The following is a 17,192-nucleotide window of genomic DNA, read 5'->3' on the forward strand; positions in this document are numbered from 1 at the left end:
CAACTGCGCAGTGGTCAAAATAACGCAGGCGAAGATTTAAACGAAAGAAGGGGGTTATAAGTAAAACGAACTTTTAAGCAAAAAGAGCAATAGTAATAATAAATAAATGACATGGCCAAACAAATAGCATGATAAAGTGAAAGAAATCAAATCGAAATTACTACAGTAAATTAAAATTACATGAACAAAGATTTCAAGCGGAAAAAGAATGGTAAGAAAAATTGAATTTGATATGATGATTAAAATGGTGCGACAAACCAATATAAATAAATATCTTTCACCACCAGCACTGTGTCTGGCTACCAGCTCGCACGCATTAAGCATGAGTCAGTTGTGAAGACCGCATCCGCGAGGAATTGGGGAAAGTCTTTAGAGATATCGTTGGGCACATGTTTCTAAACAGTTACGAATGTTCGACAAGTGCAGTAAAATGATTATTTCAAATCTCACCAGATCACATGCCCGGATCGTTGGCCGCTGTTTATGCCGAAGACGGTATAAGTAGATTTACATCCAACAGTACTTAAGATTGTCTCATTTTTCTGTGCCAAACTTCAGTTACCATCTCTATTCTCATAGATTTAATGTTATCCAAACTTTTGCGTGTATCATTCATACCAAAACAACAAAAGGCCAAATAAGGCCTGAAGTCAGAGATTCGTAACAAATTATCAAAATCTCCTCAGTTTCTTTCTAAAGAAGAAAGTTCTCATATTTCAATCCAGAGTGGATACACCAGCAGCGTTTACGATTTATGCGTAGGTAGGAGTTATATGTGACAGGCAGGCCCAAGTGTTTTTCCAGCATATCTCACAGATGCAATCTTGAAAGACATTGCGTAGGACAATCTTCCACATTCCCTACAGAATGCGTTCCTGTAAAATTAGCGGAAGCAAGTGGTGTAGGAATTTATATTCCGGTTACATTGTTTCTTGCACTGCATGTTTGATTTCCTCGCTGACAGGTGGACAGGTTTGAGAGCACCAGTTCCATGGTACGAACGCTCTCCCACTAGTACTCATTTACAGTATTACTCGAGGGGCTCGCCTAAGTAAATTCACAACGCCAAGACACTTCTTCACAGTGTCATAGTCCTGCAAACTGTCAGATACGGTCAGTGAGTATTTGAAAGGATGCGACAGTCCACGATCCGACAATTGCAGACATGTGTTGAAGCAAGCGGAGGACATTTTAAACATTTAAGTTTGACAACCGTGTAAAATGTTCTTTCGTTAATAATTTAAAAGTAAAGTATTTATAGGCATGTGGTTATATGGATTACTTCTTTTCCTGTACTGGTGTGAAGAATCCGCCCCGAAAGTTTGTAAAAGTATTTTTAACGCATCCTGTATGTCGACTGGCTGCTAAATTACATAACATTCCTCTTTGAGATTGGTCGATGTTCGTTCAGGTCCCATTCTCAGTGTACAGGTACGTCAATGTACAACACAAGAAACTTACTCTTTTCACTACGACCTTTTCCGAGAATCATTTTAGACTGCTTCATCTTTGGGGTTTGACAGTGTTGGACCTCACAGAATATAAAGGGCGTTCGTAATCTTGGCGAAAAAATAGTAAAATTTCGAGAGGAGATGTCTTCTGCTCTGAAGCTGAAACTTAGGTATTTTAAATTGGTTATTAATAGTGTTCACCACTACCCTCATGGGGATTAAACTGTTGGATAGAAGAGTGATGGCTGCCTTTGACACTTGTTCATGGATTCGGGTTACATTAATTAAAAAACTGTCTTTTGCATATGTCTAACCAGTGATGTCAGACGTCCAGCATTTTAATGGGACATAAGTAAGTCAGCGAGTAGACGGAAATTAGTTTCCGTCATACACCCACATACATACTCCGCGAGCCATTGTATGGTGCGTGGCGGAGGGAACCCTGTACGACTATTAGTCATTTCCTTTCCTGTTCCTCTCGCAAAGAGAGTGAAGGAAAGCAACCGTCTGTAGGCCTGCAAAGGAGCCCTAATGTCTCTAATCTTATTTTGGTTATCCACACGCGATATGTACGTTGGTGGCAGTAGAATCGTTCTGCAGTCATCCTCAGATGCGGGTCCCCTGAATTTTGTCAGTAGTGCTCGTCGAAAAGAACGTCGCCTCCCCACCAGGGATTCCCATTCGAGTTCCCGAAGCAACTCTGTAGTACTTGGGTGTTGTTCGAACTACCGGTATCATATCTAGCAGCCCGCCTTTAAAATGCTTCGATGTCTTCCTTCAATCCGACCTGGTGAATATCGTAAATAACTCGAACAGTACTCAACAGTGGGTCAATGGGGAACATGAAACTTTCAGCATAGGACAGGATCGTTCAGAGGAACTATGGCTCAAGTTTAAAAGAATAGTTGACCATGGCTAGAAAACCACCTAGTAGAACACTTTGTAAGCGGTGGGATCCTCCATGGTATACGGTCACCGTAAAGAAAATTCTAAAGAAACAATTACCGCATAATAATTATAAAACATAGTGTCGGGCAATAGATAGAGACATGCTGAATGAGATGCATTTGGCTTTCAAGAGGGCAATGCATGATGCCTTCAGTGACTACCGTAGCAGAATATTGTCAAATGATCTTTCATCAAAACCCAATGAAATTTTGGTCGTATGTGAGGCTGTTAGTGTCACCAAAGTTTGTGTCTAATCCATAGCGAAAGAGACAGGAACTGAAATTGAGGGTAGCAGTGCGAAAGTTGAAATTCTTAACTCCATTTTTAAATGTTCTTTCAAAAAGGAAAATCCAAGAGAATTTCCCCAATTTAATTCTCGTACTACTGAAGAGATGAATGAAATAAGTATTAGTGTCCGTGACGTTGAGAAACATCTGAAAGCTCCAGGGTCCGATGGAACACCTACCAAATTCTATACTGAATTTGCGGTTGAGTTAGCCTTTTTTCGTACTATGATCTATCGTAGATGTCTCGAACAGAAAATCATACCCAGTTCTTGGAAGAAAAAAAGTGCAATCCTCATTAGTCTACAAAAAGGTAAGAGAAGTGTCCGCAAAATTACTGTCCAATATCCTTGACACAGATTTGTTTCAGAATCGTAGAACATATTCCGAGCTCTAACATAATGAGGAACAGAACGACCTCCTGAATGAAAAACAGCATGGATTCCGAAAACATCATTCTTGTGAAACCCATGTCACACTTCTCTCACATGACATATTGAAAGCTTTGGACCAAGGCAGTCAGTTAGATGCAATATTTCTTGATTTGCGTAAAGCATTTGTCTCAGTACCACACTTGCGCTTCTTTAAAAGTACTATCATATGAGATATCAAGTGAAATTTGTGACTAGACTGAGGTCGCAGAACGTTATCTTGGATGGAGTCATCATCAGATATAGAAGTAACTTAGGGTGTGCCCCAGGGAAGTGTGTTGGGATCCTTTCTGTTCATGTTTTATATTAATAACTTTGCAAGCAATATTAATAGTAACCTCAGACTTTTTGCAGATGTACATCTACATTGTTAATCCGCAATTGACACTTAAGTGTCTGGCAGAGGGTTCATCGAACCATTATCTTACTACTACTACTACTACTACTACTACTACTACCTCCTCTTACTACTACTCCACCATTCCACTCTCGAATGGCGCGTGGGAAGAAGGAACATCTAAATATTTCCTTTCGAGTTCTGATTTCTCTTGTTTTATTGTGATGATCAGTTCCCCCTACGTAGGTGAGTGTCAACAAAATATTTTCGTATTCGAAAGAGAGAGATGGTGATTGAAATTTCGTAAATATATGTCGCCTTTGTTTCAGAGACTGCCACCCCAACTCGCGTATCATATCAGTGACACTCTCACTCCTATTGCGCGGTAACAAGAAACGAGCTGCCCTTCTTTGCACTTTTTCGATGTCCTCCGTCAATCCTACCTGGTAATGATCCCATACCGCGCAGCAGTATTCCAGCAGACGACGGACAAGTGTAAAGTAGGCTGTCCTTTTAGTGGGTTTGTTCTACCAAAAAACCGCAGTTTTTGTTTCGCCTTCCCCACAATATTATCTATGTGATCTTTCCAATTTAAGTTGCTCGTAATTGTAATTCCTAGGTATTTAGTGGAATTGACAGCTCTTAGATTTGTGAGAGTTATCGTATACCCAAAATTTATCGGATTTCTTTTAGTACCCATGTGGTTGACCTCGCTCTTTTCTTTGTTTTGTGCCAATTGCCACTTTTCGCACCGCACAGAAATTCTCTCTAGATCATTTTGTAATTGGAATTGATCTCTTGATGATTTTACTAGACGGTAAATTACAGTGTCATCTGCAAACAATCTAAGAGGGCTGCTCAGTTTATCACGTAGACCATTTATGTAAATCAGGAACAGCAGAGGGCCTATGACACTACCTTGCGGAACGCCAGATATCTCTTCTGTTCTACTCGATGATTCACCATCGATCACTACAAACTGTGACCCCTCTGAGAGGAAATCACTAATTCAGTCACACAACTGAGATGATACTCCATATGAACGCAATTAGATTAATAGTAGCTTGTGAGGAACGGTATCAAAAGCCTTCTGGAAATCTAGGAATATGGAACCGATCTGAGATCCCTTGTCGACAGCACTCATTACTTCATGGGAATAAAGAGCTAGCTGTGTTGCACAAGAACGATATTTTCTGAATTTGTGTTGGTTATGTATCAATAAGTCATTTTCTTCAAGGTGATTCATAATGTTCGAGTACAGTATATGCTCCAAAATCCTACTGCAAACTGAGGTCAGTGATGTGGGTCTGTATTTCAATGGGTTACTCCTATTTCTTTTCTTGAATGTTGGTGTGATCTGTGCTGTATTCCAGTCTTTAGGAACAGACCTTTCGTCAAGTGAGCGGTTGTTTATGATTGCTAAGAAAGGCGCTATTGCGTCTGCATACTCCGAAGGAACCAGATTGGTATACCATCTGGACAGGAAGACTTGGCTTTCTTAAGTGATTTGTTTCGCAACACGTAAGATATCTACTTTTATGTCACTCGTGGTAACAGCTGTTCTGGTTTGGAATTGTGGAATATTTACTTCGTCTTCTTTCGTGAATGAATTACGGAAACCTGTATTTAGTACCTCCGATTTAGTGACACCATCGTCGCTAATATTTCCATCGCTATCGTTTAGTGAGGGTATTGACTGTTTTTTGCCACATACGACAAGAACCTCTTAGCAGTTTTCTATAATGAAGTATTGCCTGGAAGAAGCTGCACAATGTCAGATATTGATAATATTCAAAGTGGTGCAACGATTGACAACTTGCTTTAAATGTTCAGAAATGTAAAATATTGCTCTTCACAAAACGAAAAACTGTAGTATCCTATGACTATAATATCAGTGAATCAGTATTGGAATCGGCCAATTCATACAAATAACTGGGTGTAACACTTCGCAGGGATGTGAAATGGAACGATCACATGGGCTCAGTCGTGGGTTATTGGTGGAATACTTGGGAAGTGCAATCAGTCTACAAAGCACTCGTGCGACAAGAATATTCCTCTAGAATGAGCTCGTGGGACCCGTACGAAATACGACTAACACGGTATACTGAATGCACACAGGGAAGGGCAGCATGAATGGTCACACATTAATCTGATCCATGGGAAAGTGTGTCTCAGATGCTGAAGGAACAGAGCTGGCAGACTTCGAAGATCAGACCTAAACTATACCGAGAAAGTTTACCAAAATTCGAAGAACCGGCTTTAAATTATGACTCTAGGAATATATTACAACCCTGCACGTATCGCTCGCATAGGGATCGTGAGAATAAGATTAGAACATTTCCTGCACGCCCAGAGGCATTCAACCGCTCACTCTTCCCGTGCTCCATACGTGAATGGAACGGGAAGAAACCCTAATAACTGGTACAATGGGACGTACCCTCTGCCATGCATTTCACAGTGGATTGCAGAATATAGATGTAATTGTAGAATGGCTCGCTCTGGTGTGCTATATGCTGTCTACTTCACAGATGAACCTCACTTTCCTAAAATTCCCCCAATAAACCAAAGTGGACCGTACGGTGGCCATGCAGAAGAGGACAGTGAATTTTAGATGCAGTTTCATGCCATGTGATGTTGGCTTCCCGCTGGCGATAACGTTGGCCGCTCACCAGGTTACAAAAACGGAGTGCGTCAGCAATACCTTTCCCGCAGGCGCTTCGCTCGCCGGCCAGATAACGCCGAGCCGCCGCAGAACGCCTTCTTTGTCTCTGCTGAATGGCGTCGTGCGCCAGCTGCAGCGAGCACGTGCCCATCCCGTGGGCTGCTATTGCTAGCTTTACGTGGTTGCCAGCTTTTAAACTTCCTCAGTTAGTGGTCGTCCGAAAGAAAACAAGGCCGTATGTCGGTAAAGGACATGATGTACATAAAGACATCTCAGCGTGCGATTGGATTGAAGAATTCTTGGCTAACAGTACACTGCATGTCACTCTTCGCGTAGAGAAACATTCAGACGTTAAAATACCATAGGATGTGCTACAAGGAAAAGTTACAGGACCATCATACTGTTCACAATACATGAGTGACCTAGTCTAGGTCCTAATGAATAACGTGGGAATCTTCGTGCGGCTGTTAGTGAATGATACTGTTACATACAAAGAAGTCGCGACGTTAGGTAATGTAGCTAAACGCTGGAAGATCTACAGAGATTTTACGCTTGTTTGGAGAGGTTGACAGTTGACCTTTGGCATAAACAAAAGTGTATTGCACGTAAATCTACGGAAAGGCGCATTATTGTTCGGCGATCGTGTAATCATACACTCAGTGGAAGCAGTCACATCCATTAAATATCTAGGAGTGTACATATGGAGCAGTTTAAAGTTGAACGACTTGATAAAGCGAATGGCAGGTAAGGGAGTTCCTACCACTGATGGAGGAGGTAGTTTATACCGACACTGGAATATTGCTCGAGTATGAGACTCTTACGAGACAGGACTGACAGAGGAAACAGAAGGTTCAAAGAAGAACAGCACTTTTCGTCACAGATTCATTTAGTAAGTGCAAAAGCGGAGTGCTTCTTATTAGAAGCCATCCAACATATTGCTTGCTCCTTCGTCTATCTCGCAAAAAGTCGATGAACTCACTATGAGAGGAATTTGACCTTAACAAATATCGTTCTTCACGCGCACGACTTGATTGGATCAGGAAATAGGGGAGTAGACAGAACAGGAAATGGGGTAACAGAGAGAGGTACACTAAGTATTCTCTGCACGTAGAGTAAGGAAGGTTGTTGGAGTATATTGTTGGCGTACGGTGATTATATTCGAAGGACTGCGAACTCATTAATAGGACAGCTACATTAGGGTAGTAAGTGTTACTTTAAGAGAAATGATCATGGATCATGCTGTTCCTTTTATTTCTTAGTGAAGCATAGGAGAGCTACAGACCTTTCGCTTGTGCCCTATGCTTGCCATTACTCGTGCTTTCCTTCTCAGAGAGAGAGAGAGAGAGAGAGAGAGAGAGAGAGAGAGAGAGAGAGAGAGAGTCATGTACGTAATACATCTTCCTCTCTCTTATCTCCTCTCCCCTCCCCTCTTCCTTCCACCCCCGTCCTCTCCCTTCCACTCCCGCCCTCTCCTCGCTCCACCGCCCCAGTCGACCGTAAGTTTGGTGACATCACTTACTCCTATCCTCGCAATATTATCAAAACGTCGCCACTTTAGTTCTCGCTAAAATGCCAACTCGTAAGCTAGTGCTTCCACAGGGCTTCATTTATTGGGAGATGTGGCCATCTCGCACCAACGAAACGACGACATTATTCATGTCTACAATCTCCTGTGTAATTGTTTGGTTACCTTCTATATTTCTTAAGCGTATGGAAAAGTGGTTTTAGCATTTGTTAGGAAGACAGAAGGGTTCGAATTCTTGACTGGGACACAGATTTTGTCTAGCACTTTCCTATTCAGGAAGAAACTGACCTCCTTTCTACTGCTCAGCATATTAGCTATCGAGATTGATCGTAGTTCTGTGATGCCTGTTCGTCATTTGTTAGACTTGTGTTCAGTTATTTCACTGGCACGTTTGATGGCGTTAGCATTACAGCCTCCTCTGGGACGTTCGCTCTTTTTTAATTGATATTTGCAAGGTTGATATGGAGGCTTGCTCCATGTAGTTCCGTGGTAAGTTCTTGAATTGTGGATGTCATGTAGTGTGTGTTAATTAAGCGACGAAGCTCTTTTGATTAATAAAACTTTTTGTGGTTGTTTTGGGAAACTATTTTGTGCCTCTTCCGTTACGTCCAAAGGTCTTATTCATGACGTCGTCCTATACTCATCGGGGAGAAACGCGAGTTACATGAGCAGACAGTGGGCTCTGCTAAATACTTACAAAGAGTCTACCTGATGAGAAACTATGAAAAATTCTTGTACTCTACGTCAAAAGGAGTATTTAGTCGTAAATAGATACAGAGATAGGGTTGAGGTTAATCATTAAATAATTATAAAAGGCTTATTTTTCTGTCTGATAAAGTGCAAATAATTTCCTTCGGATGTTTGGCGCAATTTCTGTTCTTTCCTGTCTTAGAGTTTTAACTGTGGGTTCCTCCTTTCATGGTATGCACCACCTAAGTAATCACACTGCGTTGTATCTGGTTCATAAATCTCGAACGGCAGTCGCATGTTGCAGAGTCGTATCGCTCTAATTGTGATAACATTCGCTTTCAGGAAGATCGATATTTGCTTTATGCTTGGACTCCAAACGTCCATATCATAACTTTGTTTCTGTAGCTCATTTCCTGCTGTAACACGAATGTCAGCACAGTAATTTCCTTTTCCCGGTATCACACAGAAATGAACGATCGCGGTTTCTTGTAAGGGTACTAGTTGTAAAACGCTTTAACAACAATGTTTAGCTGCTGTAAACCATCTGATTCTGAGAAACGTGTCCAGAGGATGCATGCATCGTGCATCGGATTCTGCTTAAGCGGTGGGGAGACGGGGGGAGAGAGAGAGAGAGAGAGAGAGAGAGAGAGAGAGAGAGAGAGAGAGAGAGAGAGAGAAGAGGGAAGAGGGGGCGGAAGTATTGTATGTTCTGCCATATCGCGATTCACGGTGTTCATGGAGCCTAAGCATTGGAAACGAGTACTCTGATACTTCTTGAAGACGACAATGAGCATCCTGGGAAAAGAGTTGCATGAAGAAGTGTTGGTCTTGGCAATATAGAATATCCAGAATTATATTCATACAAAGCTTGATATCATTAATTGAAAATTATATGCCTAAACGCAATTTTTTTACATCTTTATTTTAATTGTCGTATAGTTTTTGCAGTTACACAGAAGTTTTTATACTGAAGCACCAAAGAAATTGGTATAGGCATGCGTATTTAAATACACAGATATGTAAACAGGCAGAATACGGCGCTACGATCGGCAACGGCTATATAAGACAAGTGTCTGGCGCAGTTGTTACTTCGGTTACTGCTGCTACACTGGTAGTTTATCAAGATTTAAATGAGTTTGAACATGGCGCACGAGCAATGGTATGCAGCATCTCCGAGGTAGTGATCAAGTGGGGATTTTCCCATGCGAGCATTTCACGAGTGTACCGTGAATATCAGGAATCCGTTAAAACATCAAATCTCCGACGGCGCTGCGGCCGGAAAAATATCTTGCAAGGACGGGACAAATGACGACTAAAGAGAATCGTTTAACGTAACAGAAGTGCAACCCTTCCGCAAATCGGTGCAGATTTCGACGCTGGGCCATCAAGTGTCAGCGTGCAAACCATTCAACCTAACAACATCGTCATGGGCCTCCAGAACCGAAGGCCCACTCGTGTACTGCGCTACACAAAGCTTTACGCCTCGCCTGCGCCCGTCGACACCGATATTGGACTGTTGGTGACTGAAGCATGTTGCCTGGTTGGACGAGTCTCGTTTCAAATTGCATCAAGCGCATGGACGTGTACGGGCATCGAGACACCTCATGAATCCATGGACGCTGCATGTCAGCAGTGGACTGTTCAGACTATTGGAGGCTCCGTAATGGTGCCGTGCGAGTGTACTTAGAGTCGTATCTAGCATGTCAAGGGGCCCCATATACCTCCGACAGGTGACACGTTCATAAGAAGCCTGTCTGATCACCTGCATCCATTCATATTCATTATGAATTTCGACGGACTTGGTCAATTCCAGTAGGACAATGCAACACCCCACACGTCCAAAATTGCTACAGAGTGGCTCCAGGAACACTCTAAAGAGTTTTAACACTTCCGCTGGCCACAAAATTCGCCTTACATGAATATTATTGAGCACTTCTGGGATGCCTTGCAAAGTGGTGTTGAGAAGAGGTCTTCTTCACCCCCTCGCACTCTTACGGATTTATGGACAGCTCTGCTGGATGCATGGTGTCAGTTCCCTCTAGTTTACTTCAGACATTAGTCGAGTCCATGCCACGTCGTGTTGCAGCACTTCTGCATGCTCGCGGGAGCCCTACACGATAGTAGGCAGGTGTACCAGTTTCTCCGGCTCTTCAGTGCATAATGAAATGGAAGTGTCAGATTGTGGCAACCAGTCGAGAGCACTCGGAATCGCTTGGTGTGGATTCCTCAAATCACCGTCAAATGCTCGCAGTGGGCACTCTTTAACAATGTATTCTATTGTTTGCTCTTCTGCTTGCTCCGCAATCGCAGTCAACAGATGAACGGGAGCCCCACTTCTTCAAGGCGCAACCACACCTTCATTGACCCGTCCTGATGCTGTTCCGCATCGACCAGGTTTGACGCTGTACTTGGAATCCCTCAACATTCTTTATTTGGTAATGAATCAGGCGAGTGTTGCTGTCTCGATCTACGATCCAGCGTTGACGCCACTTGGATGTCACGTCGAAAGAACTGATATTTTCTGACTCTATCCAGGGGTTTACGGGATTTCGGACGTGTTGATGGATCTTATAGCACACCTCACAAGTGGCAGTTCTTATGAGATCTTCTAAAGTACATTTATCTTAGCCGCTTTCTTCCTTAGGTCTTGTGGAGCAATGTCAGCTAGGAATGGTAATCACTGAATGAGGGTAGATGTAGAAGTCCTAATGATAATCCCCATGGCTTCATTAAGCTGCATGTCAACCTTCGTTGTGTGGGTGCTGTGTTCTCATACAGGTGCGCAATATTCACCTACAGAATACGTAAGAACGATTGCAGCATAGCGTGTTGGCGTCCTCACCCCAATTGCTTCCAGTAGTCTTGTGAAGTAGATTCACTCGGGAGTCAGGCTTCGCAGATAACTTGATGCAGTGTTGTTTGAATCCCAAGGACAGATTCGGTGCTTCCTAGATGTATTGGGTTGGAGCTTCGCGGTAGTTTGATCCCGTCGTAAGTCACATGTAGCTTCCTTTGAGCGTCTTAATTATTTGGATGGAATGTAGCAACCTCAGTCTTATCCGAGTTAGGGTGAAGTCTCCATTTACGACAGTAATCACTCAGTTTCGCCATAGCACTTGCCAGCTCGTTCTCAGAGTGCGTAAGATCGTTACTCTAGAAGGCTAATGGTAGATCTTTTGCTTATAGGATTTTCGTGGAGTCAGTCTCTGGCAGAGCTGATCCATGAAGTAGAACAGTCCTCAATCTGCTACCTTGTCCTTTAAGGAACACGTTAAAATGCCTGCCAGAGAGCATGTTGTTTTTCAGAAACGCCCTCTTTTGACGTAGAACGACTTCAGTAATCCTTGACATCAATACCTGCGTTCATACAATGCCATAAGATGCCGTATGATACACAAAAACTGCAGCTGATTTGAGACGTTTTTGAAATCCAGCTTCTACTAGAGCTGTCAACGTTAAGACCTTGTCGCAGCAGCTCCGACATTTCCTGAAGCTACCTCGTTCGACGGGGACGATTTGATCAATGGCTTATTGAATGTGATTTAGGATAAGCCTCTGAAATAGCGTATAGGTCATGCTGAGCAGGGAAACTGGTAAGTAGTGAGAAGCATCGGTTCCGTCTTTGCGTGGCTTCGGGATGGCAATTGTCTTAGCCCTGTTTGAAAAACTGGTAATTTTCCAGTTTTCAAGAGTCTCATTCAAACATTCAGTGAGCCACAATTTTGTTTTACATTCGATTAAGAAACAATGGTTATATGCTATCAAAACCAATTCCTTTAATTACCTGTAATGTATTCAAGACTACATAAAGTTCCTCAACGCAGAAGTCCTATGAGTAGACTGCATGTGATTATAGATAGGGTGTTTTATGTAAAACTCATTTCTGTAGTTCGTGTGTGTACCTTGTCTCTCTTACTTTCCGAAATATTCATTTGTCTGGCTGCAACATAAGTGGCATTCACGTGTCGTGCTTGACAACCTTAGGACTGTACCAGATTTTCTTACAATATTCCAGGCTTTCTGGCTAGAATCATTACAACAAAGGTGTTTTTCGTTGCGACGGGATCTTCTCATGAAATTTCAATCACCAGTTTACCCTTCGATTGCGAAAACATTCTGTTGGCACCCACCTACATAGGGAGACTGATCATCACGATAAAATTAGAGAAATCAGGGCTCGCACTGAAAATTTTAAGTGCTCGTTATTCCCGCGTGCCGTTAGAGACTGGAACGATAGAGAGGCAGCTTGAAGGTGGTTCATTGTACCCTCTGCCGGGCACGTCATTGTGAATAGCAGAGTGATCACATTGACGTAGATGTGTAAAGTTGAGTCTTGCCGTTCTGTTATACTATTTTTCTCTTCTGTTCTTACTGGGAGCTCCCAAAAGGTTATCAGCTGTTGTCATTCTGAGATTCCTAATATTTTGCATATAACCCATCTTATTCTGGAGACCATCTGAGGACGTACTCCTTCCAGAACCACGTTAAATCAATTTCCTGACATTAACTTTAATTGCACCCAGAAATCGTTCATAACTGGGTGGAGTTGGGGGACGGATCCACTTAAAGGTATTATCAAGGCCTTTCCGGTTCGCAATTTGAAAAGTCCATCGAGTTTTAGGAACGGACGTGACTAATGGAATATCAGTACAATAATGAAAATATGACTTGCCTTTTCTAACTGTGTGAGAAACACATTCTTTCGTTACGTCATGTTATTTCTAGAGTTACATAAGATGCACAAATCAGAAGACTAATGTTTTTGCCACTTACAAGGTTCAAACGTTCCTGGATCTGTAGCGTTCTACACAGCTGGTGATTGAACGTTTCCATCCATTCATTTCGAATAGCTTCATTGCTGTTTCTTCCTGACGTCCCCAGACATGACTATTGCTGCTGAAATCACCAGCATACACAGCTGGGTGACTGAAGGACCTGACAGGTGATTTTTGAATATTTACAACAGTGATTCCGGCAACCTAAATAGCCAAAACAGACATGTGATGTTCTGTCTTGGTAAGTTACTTTATTATCAGCTAGACTGGATCTGATACACGTTTCAATGCTGTATTGTTCATTATTTATGGCCCCAACCATAACTTATCCGAATATATTTCTTTTCTGTAATAATCTGTGTCATCCTTGGTATGAGTCTCCTGTGTCACTATAAAATTTACAGCATTCTGAAGTACCAGACGTGAGAGATATCGACTCTCAGCAGATGAAACCAATTCAGTATTCAAGTGACATCCGAGGGTTGTTACCAACGTGAACTGTTGAGTGTTCCGTGCTTGTTTGGTCCATAGACAAGATTTTCTTTACAAAAATCCCGGACTAAAATAACAAAGGAGCCCTTGAGATTGTTAATAATATAACGCCTATAACCTTGTAATACGGGAAGTGCGATACAGAGTAAAACGTAAAAAGTTTTGTATCGTGGCTCTGTGCATTAACCTCACGTCTGTGATTTGTCCAGAAACGAAATGAAAGTGAGCTGGCTAATCTGTCACACTCTTCTACGGAAAAGTGCGCATGAATAGTGCGTCGCTGGTGATGATTTCACGCAAGTTTCTTGATCTCAGACACTTCTGCAGCGAGCAGAAGCTCACAACCCTCTGTGGTGTTGCACGTAAGTGTACTTCCTCGTCCTTTCGTAGGAGCTCTTCAACTCTTTACTAGCAGTTTCCACAGGGGATATTGTGGGACATTAAGTTCCTCACGTGCAGCCCTCACTACCTCGAGAGGGAATATGGGGTTTATTGCGAGCCGTTTTCAACCAAACTGCGGGAAATCTTTCTCCAGTGCTCTCAGCACTTTACTTTAAGTGGTCTCATTTGCTGACTCGTATTCGGGAGAGTTGTAAACGATCTAAGGGCCTTTGGTAAACATACATGAGTTGTGACCGTATCCCGTCGATTATGGATTCCGCACGTTAATGGGTACAGGCAAAGACGGTATGCCGAAACTGGTGTTCATCGAGGAAACAGAGACATCTGTGCACCTTTTCGTGATAAAGGAACTGTACGTAAGAAATTGAAACCCGGTAGATAAGCAGAAACAGGTGTAATTTGAATATTATGTTACGTTACCTTTAAATAATTGTTACAACTGCACAGGTAAGAGTACCATCGTCGACTTCCAGCAATAGAAAATTGAGAAATGGCTGCTCTTTGGCACGGAAATTTTAGCATGTAAACAAGAAATTAGGTAATACATGTATGTGCTAACAGTTTTCTGATTCTTATTAACTCGTTTCTCTCAAAGCCATACCCTATTCACCACTTCAGATTACTTATTAAAAATGGAAAGACTTGTCAACGAAGTGCAGTCGTCCGTTAATCTATGAACCTTATTAATTATCTTATATATGTTAAATCATAGTTCCCTAATTTACTTACATTGGATGTTCGCTCTTTCTGTTAGTCTTCATAATTACTCTGGAATTCACACTTATGTGCGTGGCATAGGGTTCATCGAACTACTTTCACTATTTCTCTTACCGTTCCACTCTGACAGCGCGCGGCAAACAATGGTTTCTCTGTATGTTGGTGGGTGTCAAAAAAATATTTTTGCATTCGAAAGGGAACGTTGGAGATGGAAATTTCGTGAAAACGTGCGTCGCCACGTAAAACGCCTTTGCTTTAATAATTGCCATTGTAACTCACGTGTCATATCCGTGATACACATTCCTCAATTTCGCAGTAATACAAAAAGAGAGTTCCTTCTTTGAACTTTTTCAGTATCCTCCGCCAATCCTGTGTGGCAGTGATCCCATACTCCACAGTAATATTCTAGCAGAGGACGCACAAGCATAGTGTAGGCAGTCTCTTTAGCGGATTTGTTGCAGTTTCTAAGTGTTCTGCCACTTTGTAAAACGCAATCTTTGATTCGCCTTCCCCCCAACATTATCTATGTGATCGTTCCAATATAAGATGCTCATAATTTTTATACCTAGGTATTCAGTTCAGTTGACAACCTTTAGATTTCTGTGATTTATCGTGTAACCGAAATCTGACGCATTCTCTTCAGTATTCATATCGGTGACCTCACATTTTTCATTATTTAGGATCAGTTTGCACTTTTCGCGTCACACACATATCTTCTCTAAATTTTTTGCAAATGTTTTTTATCGTCTATGACCTTCCGCCACTTACTACTTTGTTACGAAATCACGAATCCAGTGGCACAACTGAGACGATACTCCCAGACAAGCAGTTTTATTAGAAATCGCTTTTGAGTAACGCTGTCTAAAGCTTTCTAGAAATAAGGAATGTTCGGCATCCCCTTCATATAGCACAAATTCCTTCACTTTGATTATTCTGCCAGATTTCGAGAAAGAATTTCGATGTGGAGAGTATCAAAAACATCTCGCATTTAAGTTCGCGTTAAATTTCGAGGTTCTATAAAACTAACTTTGGGGATTTTGCGTTCTTTTAAATTAGGCATGCTTTTTTCGTTGCTTCAGCAACAGTGTTCTGACCTGTTTTGTGTACCATGGCTGATCAGTTCATCTCTTCTAATTTATTTGGTACAAACTCTCCATTGCTGTCACACTATTTCTTTGAATGTAAGCCAAAGTCTTGTCTACACTTACTAAGTTCAGAAGGAATGTAGGCTGTCTCTTATAAAAAAGTCAAGTGAATTTTTATCTGCTTTTTTAGACATGCATTTTGCATTTATTTTTATTGGATTTGGATGTTTAGGGTATCCACTCTGGGTACCGCAGCCTAGCAGTCACTAATCTCTGCACCTGTCATAATGTTTCGTAATTTCTGGGGATTATTTGTTGCTAAAAGATCAAGCGTGTTTTCAAAAACATGTATAATTCGAGTGGGCTCATGAACCAGTTACTCAAAATAATTTTCGGAAAAAGCATTTGTAAGATTTCGAGTGATGTTTTATCCATATCACCGACTATAAACGTAAATATCACCAACACATCGGGGATAGATGAAGTCACCACCATATATAATTGTATGAGTGGAGCACCTATTTGACATGACTCTCTTTTTTTTTAAAAAAAAAAAATCTGTTTAGCGACTGCATTTCATGAGTTGGGAGATGGGTAAAAGGAACAAGTAATCAATGTAGTCCTGTTGTCAAGTATAATCTTTACGCACACTAACTTACAGGAAACTATGTACTTAAATTTCGTTACAAGATAACTACTTCCAACTGCAACAAACACACCGCCGCCGCCACCACCACATGTATTTAATCTATCCTTTATGTAAGGCGCAGGTCAATTTCGAATGAACTTATCTCCGGCTTTGGACAGTTTACAGTGCCTAAAACGACTTAGGCTTCAGTGGTATCTATGAGCGTTCGGAGCTCTGATTCTTTCCCAACACAGCTACTAAACTTTTCTACTGTATGGTTCCTAGATCAGTTCTAGTCTTTTGTTTGACCTGCAGCCTATGACACTGAAGCCCTCTTTGTTCTTTCCGGAATAATTGATTTTAAGAGAGTGGAGAACTGGTCTACGAATTCTTCCAAGAAATCAGCTCTGACGGGTAATTATCGTATCCACTTCAGTGAAATACGTTATACTAAAGCTCGACCTAGGGCCAGTCGAAAAGAATACCCCCTTTAAGCTGAAGCTACATATAGAGCAAAGGTGGCAATTGCTTCCCCCCGTCACGTTCCTCATCTCAGAAGACATAAATTGTTATTCTCTGATCATTCGCAGTGTAATTTCTTTATCCGTTTTCTCCTTAATTGTGATACTCCCTTCAGGTCGTAGAGTACCATACATTCGATGTCTCAGTTTTTCATTCGTCTACCCTGATTCACAGACACAAAATAAAGTACACTCTGCTTCTTAAGCAATTAAAATATGTTTCATAAATTACAACAGCTGGGTT

General features: G+C 41.7%; 1 protein-coding gene across 8 annotated transcripts in view; it reads left to right on the forward strand.

Moving 5' to 3' along the window:
• The window catches only part of LOC126353762 (serine/threonine-protein kinase tousled-like 2), a 538,693-nt gene that overhangs the window by 207,647 nt on the left and 313,854 nt on the right, over positions 1–17,192 (forward strand). The gene's annotated exons all lie outside the window — the stretch shown is intronic.

This window comes from Schistocerca gregaria, chromosome 3 (assembly GCF_023897955.1).
Source record: "Schistocerca gregaria isolate iqSchGreg1 chromosome 3, iqSchGreg1.2, whole genome shotgun sequence".
Taxonomy (NCBI): domain Eukaryota; kingdom Metazoa; phylum Arthropoda; class Insecta; order Orthoptera; family Acrididae; genus Schistocerca; species Schistocerca gregaria.